The sequence below is a fragment of the Carlito syrichta genome, unplaced genomic scaffold (genome assembly GCF_000164805.1).
Source record: "Carlito syrichta isolate Samal-C Ts95f unplaced genomic scaffold, Tarsius_syrichta-2.0.1 Scaffold135588, whole genome shotgun sequence".
Lineage (NCBI taxonomy): Eukaryota > Metazoa > Chordata > Mammalia > Primates > Tarsiidae > Carlito > Carlito syrichta.
This window is the reverse complement of record NW_007079684.1, coordinates 207,012-214,470: the sequence shown is the minus strand read 5'-3', so window position 1 is coordinate 214,470 and position 7,459 is coordinate 207,012.

The following is a 7,459-nucleotide window of genomic DNA, read 5'->3' as shown; positions in this document are numbered from 1 at the left end:
TGAGCGGCCACTGCATTCCAGTCTGGGTGACAGAGTGAGACTCCAACTCAAAAAAAAAAAAAAGAGAGTACAAAGAGTCCAGATATGCAGTCTCACTCACTTAACTAACTAATTAATTAATATATTTGTTGAGTCAGAATCTAGCTCTGTTGCCCAGGCTGGAGTGCAGTGGCACATTCAGGGCTACTGCAGCCTCAACCTGCTGGGCTCAGTGATCCATCTGCCTCAGTCTTCCAAGTAGCTGGGACTACAGGTGCACCCACTCCGACTGGCTAATTTCTTGATTTATTATAGAAATGAGGTCTCACCAAATTGCTAAGCTGGTCTTGAACCCCTGGGCTCAGACAATCCTCTCACCCCACCTGCCAACCAAAGTGCTGGAATCACAGGTATGAGCCACCGAGCCCAGCCTCTCACTTGCCTTACTTTTAGGAGCAAGTCTCCTTTTTTTTTTGGTAGGGGTGCGGTTTTCATTGTGTTGTCCAGGCTGGTCTTGAACTCCTGGCCTCAAGCAATCCTCCCCCTAGGACTCCCAAGTTCTGAGATTACAGTTGTGAGCCTGGTCAAGAGCAAGTTTCTTAGTCTCTAAACCCCACTTGGCTCATCCTAAAGATGGACAGAACTAATATGTCACAGAGTAGTAAAAATGATTGTGGGCTGGGCACAGTGGCTTACAACTGTAGTCTGAGTTACTTGGAAGGCTGAGGAGGAAGGATCACGGGAGCCCAGAAGGTTGAGGCTTCAGTGAGCCATGATCCTACTACAGCCTGGGCGACAGAGTGAGACCCTGACTCAGAAAACAAAAAAATAAAAAATTTAGATTTGTTTTTTGTTTTTGTTTTGTTGAGTTGGAGTCTCACTGCATCGCCCAGGCTGGAGTGCCTTGCACACTCACGGCCATGCCAGCATCGATCCGCTGGGCTCCGGCGATCCTTCCGCCTCAGCCTTCTGAGTAGCTGGAACCACAGGCGTGTGCTACCATGCCCTGTTAATTTTTATTTATTGTAGAGACGAGGTGAGGGCTTGCCAAGTTGCACAAGCTGGTCTCGAACCTGCTGGCTTAGGTAATGCACTAGCCTAGGCTTCCCAAAGTGCTGGGATTATAGGCTGAGACACCAAGCTCGGCCAAAACTTATATTTGAAAGAAAAAAATCCTCTGCATACAGTAGAAAGGATACAAGCATACAGGCAAGTACTAGAGTAAAAACATCAACATTACTAAACACCAAACACCAAAAGGAATTGAATTAGTTTAGTTTCATCATTTTTTGTTCTGAAGTCTTTCCTTTCTTTTTCTTTTTTTTTTTTTGAGTTGGATTGTTTGTCATCCAGGCATACACCAGCATCTAAGTGCAGTGGCAAGCTCATGGCCACTGCAGCCTCAACCAGCAGGGCTCAGTTGATTCTTCTGCCTCAGCCTTCCAAGAAGCTATAACCACAGGCATGCACCACCATGCCTGGCTAATTTTTTGATTTATTGTAGAGAAGAAGTCTCGCTATGTTGCCTAGGCTGGTCTCGAACCCCTGAGCTCAGGCAATCCTCTCTCCTTTGCCTCCCAAAGTGCTAGGATTACAGACATAAGTCACTGGACCCAGCGCCTTTCCTTACTTTCTAGCCACTCCAAGATACTTCGGGTTCATCTGTGTATTTCCTGCCCCAATAAAGAATTAGTCTTCTCTCCAAGGGACCCTGGTTCCTTTGACCTTGGAAAGGGAGTTGAACTTGGATGGGGAAACCAGCCCAGGGGCAAAAGAACTAGAGCGTGCTTGTGGGTCTAAAACCATCCCCAAAGGACAGTTAGCAGATGCTCTGTTGAAGAAGTGCTAAAGTCAGCCTGGAGGCCACTCCCGGATTGCATGTTCTTGTCTGATGATAAGGACATGCGTCACCAAGAGGGAGTCATGCAGGAGCTCCAGCATGACTCAGTGTCCAACACCTCCCATCTGCCTCCACCTGGGGACACACAGCAGTGACAAGGACTCAGCCTCCTTGTAAGCACTTGTGCAGTTGTGTTTCCTCCGGGCTTATTCTCTCCTGCCCAGCTGACCTCAGACAACGTTTCATCTTTCTCAATTGGTTTTCAGTTGAGTTCAAGGCTGCCACGCTGCACCACTCACATGGGTTGACAGGGAGTTGTAGAAGCTGGCACAGAGACTTCAGTAACAGTGGCATCAGCAAGGGGACACCATTTCTCACCATGTGACAATCCAGATGTGTGCAGTTACGCAGACTGGGGCTGGTGTGTTGGCTCCATCATGTTGGGGACCTGGATGTCAGTGGCTTGTCTTGTCTCAGGATTCTGCCATCCACCCTGTGTTGCTGTCATCCACGTGGTCCACGATGAAGAGTCTACGTTGAATCTAGCAGGGAGAGGGAAAAGTCAACAGAAGAGCACATTCCTGGCCTGACATGATGCCATCCATGAGTCACAGATGTCCCTGCTGGTCTCTTTACTGTCCCTAGCAATGAGACCTTAGCAGTATAGCCATGAGCCTGCCACAAATTCTGTAACTGACCAAGAAGAGACGAACAAATAATTAAGGACAATTATACTGGACGTGGTGGCTCATGCCTGTAATCCCAGCACTTTGGAAGGCAGAAGCAAGAGAGAGGATTGCCTGAGCCCAGGAGTTGGAGACCAGCTTGGGCAAAATAGTGAGACCTTGTCACTGCAATAAATAAAAAATATTTAAAAATTAGCCGGGTGTGGTGGTGTGTGCTGTAGTCCTAGCTACTTGGAAGGCTGGGGCAGAAGGTTACCCAGAGCCAGCAGGTCTAGGTTGCAGTAGCTGTGATTGTGCCACTGCACTCCAGCCTGGGGGACAGAGTGAGAGTCGATTCAAAATAAAAACACATAGAACAGTGATTTTTTTTCCCCCAGTGATTAAAAAAAAATGCTATCATTTCAGGCCTTGAGCATACACCAGCATCTAGGGTGGTATTTAAATTGCCAACTACATGTTTCTAAGTGCCTTAAAATATGAGTGGAGACAGAATTTCTTTTTCTCTGAAATACCACACAACCTCATTTTTCTATTTTTTTCCTGTTTGTGCATTTTTCCTTCCCAATAATTGCTAAAATGAGAAGTGGTTTAAGTAAGGTAAGTCCCTGATAGCGTCACTGAAAATACTGAGAAAACAAGTAGAAGTTTTTTTTACATTTCAACAACTGGCAAGAAAATTAACATCTTAGAAATCCTGACTTGTGGTAGAATTATTTACACTTAATAATTCCCTTAATCTCTTTGCGGGCTGGGTGCAGTGGCTCATGCCTATAATCCTAGCACTTTGGGAGGCCAAGATAAGAGGATTGCCTGAGCTCACGGGTTTGAGACCAGCCTGGGCAACTTGATGAGACCTCATCTCTACAATAAATCAAAAAATTAGCTAGGTGTGGTGGCACATGCCTGCAGTTCCAGCTACTTGGAAGGTTGAGGTGGAAGGATCGCCTGAACCCAGCAGGTTGAGACTGCAGTGGCTGTGAGCTTGCCACTACATTCTAGCCTGGGCAACAGAATAAGACTCTAACTCAAAAAAAAAAAAAAAAATCTTTGCGTTCTCACGATGCTGTGGGTGGGCTTATTAAACGAGGAAACAAGATTCAGTGGTTCAGTGACTCACCCAGGATCCCACAGCTGAGAGTGTGAAGCTGGAATTCAAACCAACGAAGATTACCTTTTCTCCTCTAACAAATTCTCAAGTGCGTCGATGCTGCTCTTCTGGGACCCTATTTTGAGAATCATTGGGCAAAACTCTGCTGTGTGTATCATCCGGTACCTGTGTTCTGTGTTCCTTTCTTTTTCTTTTTTCGAGACAGGATCTCACTCGGTTGCTCAGGCTGGAGTGCAGTGGCACAATCACAGATCCTCTCAGCCTCGACCTCCTGGGCTCAGGTTTCGTTATGTTGCCTAGGCTGCTCTTGAACTCCTGGGCTCAAGCAATCCTCTTGCCTCGGTCTCTCAAAGTGCTGGGATTACAGGTGTCCTGTGATCTTTGATGGGATGGTGAGTCAGGTGTGGCCACAAGAAGAGACAGGAGAGGCACAAGAAAATGAAGTTTATTATACTAAGTAGTCCTAGAGAGGGCTGCTTCGTATAATAAACCGTGTGCCCCAGGTCTGAGTCAGGTGGCAGAAACTGTGGAAAGCCGAGGTTACAGCCTCTACTGGGGTTTTGTAGAAAGGCAAGACAGGGCAGGGGCAACAGTTTAGGACTGGCCAATCGGAATAATTCTAGTGGGTTCTAAGCTATGGGGTGGTCCCTAGTTGCCTGCTACTGTAATCAAGCTATATTATTATAAAAATCATGTTTCTTTATTCATTTCCCTTTCTCTTTGTCCTTTCCTTCCTCTACGCATGGTTGCTTGCATATAGTTATTTCTGTAGTGGGTAGTCACTAATAATTGATTATCTTCATATCCTGGTCACCAGGAGCTACTCGCAAGATTAATGAACATGTTTTTCTTTAAAAAAAAAAAATGATCCTGGCTGTGGGGGTGGTGGCTCACTCCAAGAGGCTAAGACAGGAGGATCACTTGAGCTGAGAAGTTCAAGACCAGCCAGGGCAACACAGGGAGACCTTGTCTCTACTAAAAAAAAATAAAAATAAAAAAATTAAAAAATTAGCTAGGTGTGGTAGCATGTGCCTGTAGTACCAGCTCAGGAGGCTGAGGTGGAAGGATCGCTTGAGCCCAGGAGTTCAAGACCAGCCTAGGCAGCACAGTGAGACCTCTTCTCTATAAAAAATAAAAATAAAAAAGAGTTAGCCGAACATTGTGTTGCACACCTGTAGTCCCAGCTACTAGGGAGGCTGAGGTGAGAGGATCGCCTGAGCCTAGGAGGTCGAGTCTGCAGTGAGACACGATCATGCCACTGCAGCCCAGCCTAGGCAACAGAGTGAACCCTTGACTCAAAAACAACAAACAAAAAGCAACAACAACAAAAATCAAAGAAGAAACAAAAAGAAATCACAACATATTCCTAAATACTTAAAGGGTCAAAGAAGAAAACAAAAGGGAAACTAGAAAATACATTGAGATGAATAAAAATGAAGCAGAGCGTACTAAAAGTTAAGGGCATACAGCTAAAGCAGTGCTTATATGGAAACTTATAGTTGAAAATGCCTATAGTGACAGAGAAGAAAGACCTTTAATCAGTACTTTTTTTTTTTGAGTCGGAGTCTCACTCTGTCGCCCAGCCTGGAGTACAGTGGTACGCTCATGGCCACTGCAGCCTCGACCTGCTGGGCTGAGGTGGTCCTGCCTCAGCCTTCCAACTAGCTGAAACTACAGGCGAGTGCCACTATGCCTGGCTAATTTTTTTATTTTCTTGAAGAGACGAGGTCTCACCAAGTTGCCCAGGCAGGTCTCAAACCCCTGAACTCAGGCTATCCTCTTGCCTCTGCCTCCCAAAGTGCTGGGATTCTGAGACATGACAAGCCACCGATGTCCACGTCCCCAACATGATGGAGATGTCACACCAACCCCGGACTGTGTAACTGCACACATCTGGACTGTGACATGATGAGACATGGCATCTCCTTGCTGATGCCACTGTTACTGAAGTGTAACTGTTTAACTGCACACATCTGGACTGTGTAACTGCACACATCTGGACTGTGACACGGTGAGACATGGCATCTCCTTGCTGATGCCACTGTTACTGAAGTCTCAGTTCCAGCTTCTACAACTCCCCATCAACTCATGTGAGTGGCGTCCCCTGGAGTTGGGCAGAATGGCGGCCTTGAACTCAACTGAAAACCAGTTCAGGAAGATGAAACATTGTCTGAGGTCAGCTGGGCAGGAGAGAATAAGCAGGTTCACACCTGTAATCCCAACACTTTGAGAGGTCAAGATGGGAGGATTGCTTGAGCCCAGGAGTTCAAGACCAGCCTGGGCAACATAGCGAGATGTCCTCTCTACAAAATAACCCCAAAATGAGCCTGGAGTGGTGGCATGCACCTGCAGGCTCAGCGACTCAGGAGACTGAGGCAGAAGGGTCATCTGAGACCAGGAGGTCGAGGTTGTGATGAGCCGTGATTGCATCACTGCACCAGACCAGGCGACAGAGTGAGACTCCAACTCAAATAAATAAATAAATAAAACAGCAACAACAATGGCAAGTTGAAGAAAACTGAGTGGGTCTGCCCTAGCTGTGTACTGTTGTAGAGACAGCAATGATGATCAGAGTTTGTTTGATCATTCTCTACGATAACACAAATATCACCGTGTACGGATTTCATCTCCACTTTCCTTCTAATTCTCCTGCTTTGTTTCCTGGAACAGGTTCCTTCTTCCTGTCTGCCAACCACAACACACCCTGCTGAAGTAGGCGGGGCCAAGGGCTCCAACCCGGGCAGCACTCCACATTTCCAAAGGGGAAGGGTAGAGGACCTGGCATGGGTGTGAGTAATAATCTCATATTATTGGGAAAAGAAAGCTGGATAATAAATTGGATTGCCACAGAATGACTTTCGGTCAACAAGGACAGTTGTCCATAAGATTATAAAACTGTATTTTTACTGCACCTTTACTTTTTTCGTTGGGGTCTCACTCTGTCACCTAGTCTGGAGTCTGGTGGCGTGATCACAGCTCACCACTGTCTTGACATCTTGGACCCAGGCAGTCCTTCAACCTCAGCCTCATGTGTAGCTGGGTCTATAGGTGCATGCCACCATCCCAGCTAACTTTTTAATTTTTTTGTAGAGACGAAAAAATTGTTGTTCAGCCTGGTTTCAAACTCCTGGGCTGAAACAATCCTCCTACGTGGGTCTCCCAAAGTGCTGGGATTATGAGCATGAGCCACTCTGCCTGGGCTACTATACCTTTGCTATGTTTGGATGTGTTTAGAATCTCTCATATTATTGTGATAAAACTGCCTACTGTCCTCAGTGCAGTGACATGCTGTACAGGCTTATACTCTAGGAGTAACAGGCCATACCATATAGCCTAGGTTGTAGTCACTATTCCATTTAGGTTTGTGTAAATACACTTGGTGATGTTCACACAACAATGAAATTGCCTAATCACACATTTCTCAAAATGTGTCATGACACATAGCATGTTAAATTCTGTTCTAGGCTTCTAATTTACATGGTATGTTTTAAATCTTACAATTGGCCGGGCATGGTGACTCACGCCTGCAATCCCAGCACTTTGGGAGGTGGAGAGGAGAGGATTGCCTGAACTCAGGGGTTTAAGTCCAGCCTGAACCACATGGGGAGACCTCATCTCCATAATAAAACAAAAAGTCAGCTAGGCATGGTGGGCTTATGGTTCAAGCTACTTGGAAGGCTGAGGTGGAAAGATTGTCTGAGCCCAGTGGGCCGAGGTTATGGTGACTGTGAGTGTGCCACTGCACTGTAATCTGGGCAACAGAGTGAGACTGCAACTCAAAAAAAAAAAGAAAGAAAGAAAATAAAAACAAACAAACAAACAAATAAATAAATAAGTCTTACAGTC